The sequence below is a fragment of the Jaculus jaculus genome, chromosome 3 (genome assembly GCF_020740685.1).
Source record: "Jaculus jaculus isolate mJacJac1 chromosome 3, mJacJac1.mat.Y.cur, whole genome shotgun sequence".
NCBI classification, from domain to species: Eukaryota; Metazoa; Chordata; class Mammalia; order Rodentia; family Dipodidae; genus Jaculus; species Jaculus jaculus.
Window position 1 is genome coordinate 51555877 of NC_059104.1, and position 14281 is coordinate 51570157.

The following is a 14281-nucleotide window of genomic DNA, read 5'->3' on the forward strand; positions in this document are numbered from 1 at the left end:
AGTGAGGTTTAATAGGGATTCAAGCAGGAGATGTGTTCTCAGTGCTGGACCTCAAGAGGAGCTAGGAAGCTACTGTTGAAGGGACTGATTTTACTGTCTATAAATACTGCCACTTCCAGACAGGGAATGGCTCTGTTTTTGTGAGGAAGACTTATCAGTGAGTGACCTACATACCTCTCTCTCTCTCATTTACTTATGTTTTCTTTCTTTCTTTTTGATCAGGTTTCTTGGGAGAACCATATGGCTCCCAGTGAGTCTGGGGAAACCTTATCTCTCTTATTTGATTAAGGTACTGGCCATGAGAGCTCACATGCCCTTTGCCTTATGGAATCTTATAAGGCCTTTGAGTATTTATCAACAAAGCTAAGATTTGGAATAATTCTTTATTATTACACTGGAATGGTTCAAGTTTAGAATCCTAAAGGTATTTTTTCACTTTTCTCCTCTGCTGCTTACCTCCTGGAGGCCTGGACACATTACTTCCTGAGCTCCAGCTTCTCCATCTTTAAATGGTAGTGATGACAACCACTTTATATAGGCAGAGCAGAAAGCTAGGTAGAACCTGTGTAAAGGCCCCCACAAACCTAGCACATGTGCCATTCAAAATGGTAGTTTCTGGGGTATCTTAATTCATATTTAGATTTTTAACTCATCCCCTCATGGATTCCTTACTTTTTAAATAAAACTCTTCTCAAGGCTGGAGAGATAGCTTAGCAGTACTTGCCTGTGAAGCCTAAGAACCATGGTCCAAGGCTCGATTCCTCAGGACCCACATTAGCCAGATGCACAAGGGGGCGCACATGTCTGGAGTTTGTTTGCAGAGGCTGGAGGCCCTGGCACGCCCATTCTCTCTCTCAATCTCTCCCTCTTCCTCCCTCCCTCCCCCCCCCTCTCTGCCTTTCTCTCTGTGTCTGTTGCTCTCAAATAAATACATAAAAGCAAAAACAAAAACAAAACAAAAATTAACCCTCTTCTCAAAATTACCTAATTCCAGTTCTTATTTGGGGATTTCTGTATTCATTTTGTAAGCATTTTGTAGCGGGGAATCTATAAGGAGGGATCTTTCATTGTCTCTGGAGGGAGAGAATTTAGTACATTTTGCCTCCAGATTTTTTTCAATTGTTAATGAGTTCACTTAAAGTTCATTTGTTTCATGTTCTCATTTCTGTTGTATTCAGGATTTTGAAGCCTGTCACTTCCCTGCTACCACTTTGTGCTCATTCAGATCTGCCTTGTTGTCTTCATGTCTGTTCATTCAAAATACGTTATTTGTATTCTGATTAGGATTTTTAAATTCCTTTACTTTTTAATACGAATATGGTCATTTCTTTACCTGATGGGGGAATGTATGGAGAGGGAACACCATATTTGAATAGAGTGCATCTGTATATCTCATTAAAACTGAAACAAAAATTTAATGATGCTTAACTTGCAGTAGTGGAGAATTGGAAAAGGGCTTCTAAATGGCTTTCTGTCCAAATATTTGGACCAGTATTCATAGAAATGAACCAAAACCCTGAACCTGGTTAAATTACTTTCTTTAGGCAAGGTGGACAGTATTGTGGAAAGCATTAGCCAGGAACATTCTCAACAATAAAGATGCTAATACAGGGCTGGAGGGATGACTTAGTGGTTAAGGTGTTTGCCTGCAAAGACAAAGGACCCTGGTTCAATTCCCCAGGACCCATGTTAGCCAGATGCACAAGGGGGCTCATAGGTCTGGATTTCATTTGCAGTGGCTAGAGGACCTGGTGCACCCATTCTCTCTCCCTCTTTCTCTGTCAAATAATTAAATAATATTTTTAATAAATCCATATATACACAAGTGTGGAGTTTGTGTATGTGTGTACACACTCTGGATCCTATGTTTGAAAGTACAAATAAGTCATATATAGATATTTAAATAAAATAGATGCAGGTATAAAATGATCACCCCAGAATTCCCCTTTCTGGCACCCTAAGTTTGAGTACCATTCTTCATACAGGTAGTCAATAATTATGGATGAAAGTCACTGACTAGAAGTCCCATGTGAACAACATCTCAGGGCTGATTCAGTGTCTAACATTTAGTACGTAACACATATTTTTCTTTAGAATTAAACTGCAGACTTCATAGTTTTATATTTCCAGCTTCTTTTTGAACAAAACAGTTTGAATGTTCTGCCATCACTCCAAAATCAATTCATTTAAAACCTAGCTTATAAAAAAAAAAAAACTAGCTTATGTTCCATATAAAACCTGATTTTTATGTCCTTATCTTGGGTTAATGATACCACCATTTTCCCAGTCACCCAAGCTTGACACCTTCACACCATGCCAGCTTTAATCACAGTGAAGTACAGTTTTGATTAGTTCACACTTTTCAAAATATTCCGTGGCAGTTCTTCAGCCTTGAATCCAAGCTCCCCCAGCCTGTCTTCCTGACCTTATTTTCCCCTTCCTCCTTTGTACGCCATATGCTGCTGTCAGAGCATGACTGTCAAGGACCCTTGGGCTCCATGTGATGTTTAAGGCACCACCCGCTGGCTCATCACAGCCTCAAGTCCATTTATCTTAGCTTCTCCTGAAAGAAAACTCCTGTAAAATAAGTGATACCATCCCTTAGCTTCTCACCTAACCTTTTTCTTTTGATATTCTGATGTTGAACTGAACTATTTTCATCATCTGAAATTACTTCAGTCCTTGTTTGAAAGCTTTATAAGAAAAAAGCCACTGATTATGTCTTTTTACTTCTTCACTAATATTAAAACAAGTCTGAAACTGAAATATATCTTAATATTTTTCCAAAGGGAAATAAACATTTGTGTCATTTAAACTTGTCAAATGTGCTTCTAAGAGTGAAACTGTGGGTAACAGGTGAAACATCTACCTGGAAGTAGGTAGTACACCACATAATTAACTTTTTTCTGTCTGTGTTACTCTGTACTTGAGGATGTAGGAATTTGCTGTGTGTGAACCACATCTTGTTAAATACTGTCATCTGACATCTATATATATAAGCTAGTTTCCTTCCTGGCATTTTATGCTTTAGCAACTGAAAGTATCTCTTCAGTACCGTAGAGCCTACGCACACAAGCCAACTATAGTAAGGAAGTTGATGCTGGCTTTTACTTTTTAATATCTTTTTTTTTTTTCTTTTTTGGTTTCTCCAGGTAGGGTCTCACTGTAGTCCAGGCTGACCTGGAATTCACTATGTAGTCTCAGGGTGGCCTTGAACTCTTGGTGATCCTCCTACCTCTGCTTCCCAAGTGCTGGGATTAAAGGATGTGCTACCACACCCGGCTTAATATCTTGACTGATAGTTAGAATAGGTCACAATGGATATATTCATCAAATCTGTACATTTAAATACATTTGAGATATTTTAATACATACATCATTCACCACTGGAGGAGTGATTAGTGCCTCTCTTTAGCACAATATAGTGGGCAGTTGTTAATCTGGAGTTCAGGAAACCTGCACCTGACATAGCTGAATGGTTATAGGAAGATCTGCACCAGTATCTTTTTTTGTTGTTGTTGTTCACATAAATGCTTAAGTGTGGTCCTAGCAATCACTTAAGCCAGTTTCACTTGTTCACATTGCTGCATATTCTTGCATATGAATATCGCAGGTTGTTTGAACTTTCTTGCAATTATAAATAACAATACATAGCCCTTCAAACATATAGCAATTTTATATTTAGGATAATTACAGAAAAAAATTGATATGATATGTACAATTTTACATCTAATAAACACTGTTAAATTACTTTCCAAAGAGATTTGTAAGTTTAATTTTTATTAACTTCTTCAAGCAGTGTATGAAGGGACTTGCTTTCCCAAGCACTTTCTTTCTTTGTTTAAACTTGCACATTAACTTTATTAGGAATAAGGCTGACCCTTTTGCTAGCATTTTAAAACTTTTGATTGGCAGTGTTCATACACGTGCATAGTGTATTTTGATCACAATTCCCTCTTTTTACCTTCTTGTTTCCCCTTCATCTTCTTTCTACTGCACGCTTCTTCCAAACTAGTCCCTCTTCTACTTTGATGCTTCTTTGTTTTTACTGTCCTCTGCTTTCCGTGACGGATCCAGTATTCAGTGTTGTTCAAGTAATAGCAGTGGCTCTGAGGCCATGAATGCAGTAGCCATCTCCTATCCAAAAGACAGCATTCCACTGGCACTCTTTCCAACCCACTGGCTCTTAATGTTTTTTTTTTTTTTTTTCTCTCTCCTGCAATGTTCCTTGGGCCTTCGAGGGTGCAGTAGAGATGTCTCATTTACTGCCGAGCACTCAACAGTCATTTATTCTTAGTATTTGATGAAATTTAAGTCTCTCCTGTAGTTACTACCAACTGTAAAAAATAATCTTCTTTGACCAAAGATGAGAGCAACACTTATCTATAGGCATAAACGTAAATACTTGGAGGCCAATTTGATGGGCACAATATATTCTCTTAGCAAAACAGCAGTAGTAGCTTCTATCCTACAACCATCTCAGCAATAAGCTTTTCATTAGGTTTTCAGTACCAGACATAAATTCCCTCCCATGGAGTGGCCTCAGATCCCATGAGAGAACAGTTAACCACTCTAGTAACACTCATATCACTATTGCAACAGTGGGCACATCTCGGCTTCCTGGTCTGTTGTGTAGTTTGCAAGGTCCAGTACTTGGAAAAATAACTTTCCCCTCACCAGCTTATGTAGCTTTTTCCAGCATTCTGACATCTGTACATTAGGGACAGGGCTCCCAGCACAGTTTCAGATTTCTTTTTTTTTCAGTGTCTTGTAACTGAAACATGTGGTACCTTACCATTTAGTTCTGGTGTGAAACCAAGAGCATTGCCAATGACATATTGTTTTGGGGACTCCGGGGGTCTCCATGTCTAACAACTGGCACTTGTATTTTTCTATAACAACCTATGGCTTCTGGGAGCAGCATTATCCACCCACATAAGGTTCTTCTCCTCAAACTCTTTTTCTTAATTATATTTTTAAAATTAGCTAACAAAGGAGTATACTTCTTTATGGTTTTTTTCATAATGTTTGGTTAACTCCACTTTCACCTCTTTTTCTCCTCTATCCCTTTCCCCTGTTGCCACTTACCAGCAGCATTGTGAAACTCTACGAAAAGACCTGGTTCTCAAAGTACTTTCAAATACTGATTTTCCCTAATTTCTAATTTTTGCCTTGCTGGCATATGAACATGATTTTCTATTAATTTATTTAGAATATGTTTACTTACTAATGATGCTTGGTATATTACCCCATGTGTAAAACCTCTATCCAGGTTCCTATAACAAAGCACCTGAATATCTTGTAAGGAGCATAATTTATTTCTCATGGTTAGGTAGACTTGGTTCTATAAGGTCAAGGCACTAGCAGAGTCAGAATCTTGGAACACTGGTGGCCTGGGTCTCACTGATGTCCTCTGCCTGTGTGATCCATGGCAGAATTCTGGGGCCTTTTTGATCAGGCACTAATGCTATTCATGGGGGCTCTGCTGACAGTGTCTGATTGTGTGTCAAAGGCTTGTCACCCTCTGTCATCACTTTAGAGATTTGAACTTCAGCCTGGGAAGGTGGAGTTATACAAATGATTTGATGAGACTGTGGAGCAAGCAGCTTTCCCAAACATACTTGCCTGTTTGTTGGCCTGCTTCTTATTGAGTCATATGCATGTTTCTAAGACAATCCTGTGTAATACCTATGTCTCAAATATTTTTCATTTTATACTGTATTGGTCTTGTGTAGACTTATTTGAGTTTAAGATATTTATATGAATTTTTAGTTTTGGGGTTTCTTAGAAATATCTTTTTCCAAAGATAATGAAAATATTCCTTTATGTATCACCTCTTCTGATTTTTTAATTTAGTCTTTGAAAGTTGAAACTTTTTGTTTGTTTATTTGTTTGTAAGGTGTGCACTTTCATTGAAGAGGTCTCAAGTCAGTGTACAGGCAAAGTTCAGGCTGCCTCTGCACCTTAACCTACTCCCAGGGAGAACAAAAGCCTTCATAACCTCTTAAGTTGGGAGGACAAAACAGGGGGTCATGATGGCTGACAACTCAAAATATAGAAGTATTAAAGCAAAGATTTAAAAAAAACTGCAGTAGGGCTAGAGAGATGGCTTAGCAATTAAGTGCTTGCCTGTGAAGCCTAAGGATCCCAGTTCAAGGCTGTATTCCCCAGAACCCACGTTAGCCAGATGCACAAGGGGGTGCACACATCTGGAGTTCATTTAGAGTGGCTGGTGGCCCTGACATGCCCATTCTCTCCCTCTCTCTCTCTGCCTCTTTCTCACTGAGTGTCTGTCACTCTCAAATAAATAAATAAAAATAAACAAATAGATCTTTAAAAAATTTACAGTACATAACTTACACAAAAGCAATGCTTTCGCCTCCCCTGTGTGGGCTCAGGGTGGCTTTTGGGAGAGTATGGGACTTCCTGTAGCCATGTATGTCATGGTATACTGGAAATGAATATTAAAAATAGGAACAATGAGTCAGGCATGGTGGCGCACACATTTAATCCCAGCACTCGTGAGGCAGAGGTAGGTGAGTTCGATGCCACCCTGAAACTACATAGTGAATTCCAGGTCAACCTGGACTAGAGTGAGACCCTACCTTGAAAAACCACACACAAAAAAAGGAACAATGTACAAAATCCTTCGGCCACATTGTAGAACTTTGGGGATGCTTGCTCCAGCCTACTGCTGTTACCTTTACAATTCCAGTTTTTAAATCCTGAATCAAAAGTGCCAAAAGCAAATATTTAAAATTAAAGAGAAAGGGAAAAAATACATAGTTATGCCAATGTCATCTTGTATTCTGTGCAAGTTAGGTTTTGTCAAGAAAGGGTGTAACGCAGTTAGTCAAACAGTCCGCCTAAAAGCATTTGCAGTGGACGATGGAGGGGCCAGACTCCTCGAACTCTTGCTTGCTGATCCACCCAGAGCACTTGAGCTCAGGGGAGCGAAGATCTTGATCTTCATTCTGCTGGGCACCAGGGCTGCGATCTCCCTCTGCATCCTGTCCAGGATGCCTGGGTACATGCTGGTACAACCAGACAGCACTGTGTTGCCATACAGGTCCTTGCAGATGTCAACATCACAGCTATTGGTGGAGTTGAAGGTAGCTTCATGGATATCACAGGATTCCATGCACAGGAAGGAAGGCTGAAAGAGTGCCTCAGGGCAATGGATCTGCTCATTGCCAATGGCGATGATCCAGTCATCAGGCAGCTCATTCATAGTTTCTCCAGGGAAGATGAGCGATGCAGTATGGCTTTGCCTTGATGTCAGGCACGATTTCCTGCGCAGCCATGGTGGTGAAGCTGGTGGTGAAGCTGTAACCACTTGGTTGATTAGGATCTTCATGAGGAAGTCTGTCAGGTCCCGGCCAGCCAGGTCCAGATGCAGGATGGCATGGGGAAGAGTATAATCCTCATAGATGGGCACAATGTGGGTGACCCTATCACTGAAGTCCATCACAATGCCAGTGGTACCACCAGAGGCATACAGGGACAGCACAGCTAGATGGCTACATGCATGACTGGGGACTTGAAGGTCTCGAACATGGTCTGGGCCATCTTTTCCTGATTGTCGTTGGGGCTCAGGGGCACTTCGGTGAGCAATGCGGGGTGCTCCTCAGGGGCCACACGTAGCTCGCTGTAGAGGGTTTGATGCCAGATCTTCTCCATGTTGTCCCAGTTGGTGACGATACCGTGTTCAGGGTAAGGATGCATCTCTTGCCCTGGTCTTCATCATCTATGTAGGAATCCTTCTGGCCCACGCCCACCATCATGCCCTGGTGTCATGGGCACCCCACAATGGAAGGGAAGACGGCCCAGGGTGCAATCATCACCCACAAACTCATCCTTGCGCATGCCAGAGCCTTTGTCTACAATGAGTGCAGTGGTGGTGTCATCCATTCATCCACGGTGAGCTGGGAGGCAGGCATGGACCCGCAGCAGAGGAGGAGCTGTGAGGGGCTGTGCTCATGGCATGGACACGGTTATCGAGAGTTTGAAAGTTGAAACTTTTGACCCATTAAAAATTTGTCATCAACATAAGCAGTGATAGAACAATTTATCTCCTGCTGATTTGAGATGCCATATTATCATAAATCAACTTTTCTTGTATATTTGATAGGAGCTACCCTGAGCTGCCCATGTGACTCCTGTTGCCCAAACTCAATTTACCACAGAAGCATCTGCTGTTACCTCCATTCCCAACACATATACTCAGACAGACACCTCCTTATGGGACAGGTGTTCTGAGATCCTAGCCTTGGGAAATGCTGTCTTATCCATTGAAGACTTTTTAAACTGTGATGTGATGTTTACTGAATGTAAGCAAACTAAGTTTTTACTGAAAATTTTTTTCACGATGACAAATTTATCTGACTTGCATCTTAATGTTTATATTCAAAAATGTTTATACTTTTATTATGTGAATAGAAAACTGAATGAGTATAGAAGTAACTTTTTTGAGGGATTTTGCCCTCAAAGTTTATATTAGTTTTGGGCTTGAAAGAGCATTGCTTTAAAATATTTAAAAGAAAGTTATTAGATATCTATGAGTTAAGCTACATAGCTAAAAATGCAAAATAACTTTCTTATTATAGAATCTACATCATTAGAAATCTCAAAATTGGGGCTGGAGAGATGGTTTAGTGATTAAGCGGTCACCTGAGAAGCCTAAGGACCATGGTTCGAGGCTTGATTCCCCAGGACCTACATTAGCCAGATGCACAGAGGGCCACATGCGTCTGGAGTTCATTTGCAGTGGCTGGAAGTCCTGGCGTGCCCATTCTCTCTCTCTCTCTCTCTCTCTCTCTCTCTCTCTCTCTCTCTCTCTGTCGTTCTCAAATAAATAAAAACATAAACAAAAATATTTAAAAAAAAGAAATCTCTAAATTAAAAGGAACAATACCATTTGATTATATACTCTGTGTGTGTATGTGTGTGTGTGTATGTGCATGTGTGTTGTTGATTTTTTGTTTGTTTGTTTTTATTTTTTTGTTTTTCAAGGTAGGGTTTTGCTCTGGTCCAGGCTGTCCTTGAACTCACAGCAGTGCTTGGACCTGTGCCTCCCAAGTGCTGGGATTAAAGGCGTGGGCCACCACACCTGGCTGTGTGTTGTTCTTTTGAGACAAGGTCTTAATATACCTTGTGGCCTCATGATCCTACTGACTCAGCCTCCCAAGTTTTGGGATTGTATGTGCCATTTTGCCTAACTGCATGATTAGTAGTTTATTGGTGGTAGTATTTGTTACTATTTTCCCTGTTTTGTTTTGTTTTTTTCATAACATCCACGAGTACTTTTTGTTGCTGTTATGGTGGAATAGTTTTATATAAAAATAACCCTTTATAAATACCATCTCTGTAGCCCTTTTTACTGTAGGCCATGAGACCATTAAAATTCAAATATAGATGCCATCTAATAAATTATACACTGATTTGACTTGCACATTCAAATATATTAGTAAAATATTTTTCACTTAAACTTTATAAATAAGAGTCTGTATGGTGGGCTGGAGAGATGGCTTAGCGGTTAAGCGCTTGCCTGTGAAGCCTAAGGACCCCGGTTCAAGGCTCGGTTCCCAGGTCCCACGTTAGCCAGATGCACAAGGAGGCGCACGTCTGGAGTTCGTTTGCAGAGGCTGGAAGCCCTGGAGCGCCCATTCTCTCTCTCTCCCTCTATCTGTCTTTCTCTCTGTGTCTGTCGCTCTCAAATAAATAAATAAAAATTTTAAAAAAAAAAAGAGTCTGTATGGTATCAAGATCAGTGAAAGAAAGGTCCTGTCATCAGTGTTAATGGTTTTGATGACCAAACTGCATAGCAGTCTGTAGTCTGTAGTCTGTAGTCATAGCTGCCACAATTCCCGTTCATACCTAGAATGAGAACAGTGCAAAAATGGCTATGAACACATTTATATCTTGCTTTCATATGCTTTATTAGACAGTATCAGATGACAATGGCATCCTGATCTTTGCTGACAAGATGCTTTGGGAAGCACAGTTTTATAATTTTTTTTAAAAGCTTTTCTAACTTCTTTAGTTAAAGGGAACAAGGAAGAAAGAAATAGCTGGTAATAAGTTTGTTTTGTGTGTGTAGTAATAGCTAATGTTGATAAGGCCTTACCACATGGGAGGTACTGTCTAAACACTTTACACATTTTTGCTTGATCCTCACAGTAGAGTTCTAAAGTAAATACTATTGGGAGACCCATCTGATAGATCTAAGAAGGGACAAAGATAGAAGATGGTCTTGAAGGGACATGGAGTTGGTCACCAGGAGGACTGTGACTCAGCCCCAGGAATTTGCCTGCTTTTAACTGCTCCATTTAATAAAGGGAGACTCTCTCGTAAAATGGTCCAAGTTTTACTTCTAACTTATAATGAGAACTGTTCAAGTTATACAAGTCATATAGGAGAGGAAAAATGGAAATATTAAACTGAGTGTTTTTCTATAAATTTCCATTTATTAAAGTAGAGCAGGTTGTTTGCAGAATGAGAGAGAACTGTCCTGATTATCATTTTGTCAGTTAAGTACCAATGAAATTTGGTTTTCTAAGTCCCTTGACTCAAATTTTCAGCTTCACCTCCATATTAAGACTTTGTTTAAAGCTGTTCTCGTCTTTTTTGCTGTCTGGTTTAAGTAGTATTTTATGCTTTGTTCTAGATTGTTAAGAATGAATTAGGTTGCCAAGAAAAGCCATAGAATCTGCTTTTGAAAAGTTGTGTAACCGGCAGAATAGAACAGTAATTCATGTAACTATATTAGGGCAACACTTCAGTATTTTTCTTTGGAAGGGATGACTTAATGTTGAACTTATGAATTTTGTATACTAGCTGCCTACTTTCAACAATTCTTTACAGGGACTGGGTTTTATTTACATCTTTATTTCTGTACCATTCCAAATTCCAGGTTGTAATCTTTATATCACTTACTGCTTCTAAGGTCATTTTAATGTGTGCTGAGACCTAACGAATGTAGTTCCCAAGAAGATGGGAAATAAAGGAATGAAGTACAGAAGCACATGCAGAATAGTAGTGGGAGCCAGTGCCAGGGTGGGAGTGGCCATTGCTTCAGGAAATCCCCTTTACTTGTGCTGGTGCCTGTGATCCCCCTCAGGTCTTTACTACACAGTCTCCTTACAGGAAACTACCTCACTATAAGTCAGTAACTGTCCCAACAACAACAAAAAAATTACTGTGATTCAGTTCTTACTATGTGCCAGATAAACTCTGCTGAGTTTTGTATCTTACTTAAGTCTTCTAATCCCCAATTGTTTAGTAAGCAACTGCTTTTAACCCACCTGAAAGTTAGGATGGGAAAGAAATGAGGGTTAGAAAAGACTGAGTAATACAGCAAAAAGCAATATCCCACAGTAGGTTATTCCTGGTAAAAGTATATTGTGTTATCACTTCATTGTGGTTGTATTTTTCCCACAGTAAGCTATATGCTTGAAAGTTAAATCTATTAGGGTACCCAGACCACTATCCACTGAAACTACTTCCCTTCCACTTAAATCACGAAAAGTGCTATTTCTAGGTAGAAATTTGACCATGCTACCTTGTGTTTATAATGATGGAAGGGCTTCAGTAAAGATTATATACAAACTCCTCAACGTGGTATAGTCAGCTCCTGTGGATGACCCGACCCAGCATTGACAGTGTCACCTCTTTAACCCTGTTCTCTGGTTCTAATCAGGTCTAAGTTCTCCCACTAGTCATGGTCCTCTAGAAATCCCACCTGTAAGGCATCAATACAGTATTGGGGTTCAGGAGGAGTCCCCTAAATGTATGAACTTCAAATTTTGGGTTCTGTCCTATCTTTAAAAAAGAATTCATAAAGGCAGACGCAGGAAGGATAAATTATGGCTTAAGTTTCTTTAGAGAGAAATCACAATTTTCTGGTTTATTTAAGATAAATTGGGTTCTGGGAAGGCGAGAGCAGAGTCATAAGCACGTGGGAAATAAGAAACTCGTGAAAAACAACATAGTCTGTGAGAATTATTTAAGGTTTTTAGAGTGGAGTAGAGCCACAGATACATGGAGAGGTGTTCATAAAGCTTATTTAAGGGAAACTAAGGCTTTTAACGAGAGATTAAAGCTACAAGTACATGGAAAGTAGAATCTAGGAGCTTGCACAGGGAGATTTAGAAAGAACACCATAACGTTCACCTTGAGTTTCCCAGTCGAAGAAGGTTGAAAGGGAAAAGGGTGTTGACTTAAGGAAAAAATAGCAGAGAGAAAATATTCAGATGATAAAGTAGTAATAAAGAGTGTTTACCCATGGTTGCCCTGAGTTTTGAGTAATTACACAGGTAGTAGGCCTAGAATTAGAGAAAGCACCCTTGTGGTATATCTAGAGTGTAAGGAAAATACACATGTGATAGATTCAGAGACCAGAGGAAAATTATGCATGTAATTAGTGTGAACGTACCCTAACTATAAAGCAGAAAAAACATCCAGACCAAGAAGCAGTGTTTTGTACATATACCCCCACAACCAATCAGGCTATGTGAGAGGGAAAGCCACCCTCGTGTGTCCAAGTTAAAGATGCGAGAATCCAGAGAGAGCAACATTAAGGCAGTCACAGCCTTTATAGTATAGAAAATATATTATTTATTCAGATTCAGGTCTGTAAAAAGGAAGACCCCTCCCCCCATTGGTTTGTAGATTTGGAGGGCAAACCCCAGGGCCAGCCCACCTGGGTTGGTTTATTTAGGTAGTATGCTAGATTGTTGGCAGCAGGGGTATGGTAGATCAGTCTCAATGAGATACAAGTTCCATTCCTGCTAAGAGTCCCATTCTTGTGTGAGGGCAAGGTGGCATTTGGGGTGACATCTCCTGGTTCTCTTTGGGGCCCAATCTCTAACTGCAACTACCTAAAAGAAGCTAGCTTTCTCCTGTCCTTCAGCATAAGTACCCTCTGCCCCATCCTAGCTTCCCCTCCTCTACCACACACTGAGGCCTCTGAACCAGTGTCCATCATAATGTGTTTTTATACCCTTTGTTACCTTCATCCCAGAGATGAGCACCTTAGGTCAAGCAAGAGTCAATCTCTGCCTTCATTTTCTCTTTCTGTTTCTCAGTCTTCTCCTCTCACTTTTAAGGAATCTAAAGTTGCTTTGTATTTATTGATCCACTATGTCCAAATTCTGAATATTGTAACAATAGATTCATATAAAATGTCTTCACCCTCAGTCTTCTCAATCCCTCTATTCCCCAAGGCAGTCACTTTTCATTCTTACTTATGTCATTGGGTATTTATTTACCATTCCCCATTTCTAGATATGCATTAAGCTTTCTGTTGAGATAGTGCTAAGTTCCTGGTAAGTAGCTGAGGGTTTACCTCTCTCATGTACCCTCTTCCCACTTATCCTTACTTTCCTACTCCTCCCCTTTACCCTGTCATCTTTCTGTGTAATTATAGCCAGATTTGTGGTCAACTGAATAGCTAGTGTCTATAAAATGCTATTGTGTAAATTTTCCTCATTTATTGTCTTAGTATGTTTTATGCTGCTGTAACAAAAACACCTTATACTGGGTAATTTGCAAATAACAGAAATGTATTGTATATGATTTAAAAATGGAGATGTGCAAAATCAGAGCATCAGGTAAGGACTTAGTCCTTGCATGGTGGAAGGAATGACAGCTCCCTAATGCAGTTTTATCATAGTACCTAATACTAATAATAATTTGAGCCCTCCCTCTTGACCTAATCACCTCCTAAAGGCTCTACCTCATAATAAAACATTTGGGATTAATTTGAGAGTTATACTAGCATCAGACAATAACCTTTCTTTTTAATTTAATTTTTTTCATTATTGACAACTTCTATAATTATAGACAATATACCATAATTTCCCCCATTTACAATTCTACTCTCCCATCATGTCTCCTCCCCCTCTCAGTCTTTTATTTTGATGTCATGATCTTTTCCTCCTATTGTACTGGTCTTGTGTAGGTAGCGCCAGGCATGAGGTCATAGATATCCAGGCCACTCTAAGTCTGGAAGAGTGCATTGTAAGCAGTCCCAACCTTCCTTTAGCTCTTACATTCTTTCTGCCACCTTTTCTGCAGTAGACCCTGAGCCTTGGAAGGTATGATAGAGGTGTTTCAGTGCTGAGCAATCCTCTGTCACTTCTTCTCAGGAATATGGTTGCTTTTGAGTCATCCTAGAAGTCACCACCATCTGAAAAGAAAAGCTTCTCTAACCAAAAGTGAGAGTAGCATTAATATATGGTTATGAAGTACGTACCAGGCAGTTTAGTGTGTATAATACATA

The 14281-nt window shown here is 39.8% G+C and overlaps 1 protein-coding gene and 1 pseudogene across 4 annotated transcripts in view; one reads left to right on the forward strand and one right to left on the reverse strand.

The window, feature by feature from the left end:
• Positions 1 to 14281, forward strand: part of Diaph3 (diaphanous related formin 3) — a 530142-nt gene that overhangs the window by 389997 nt on the left and 125864 nt on the right. The gene's annotated exons all lie outside the window — the stretch shown is intronic.
• On the reverse strand, positions 6867 to 7911 carry LOC105944654 (annotated as a pseudogene).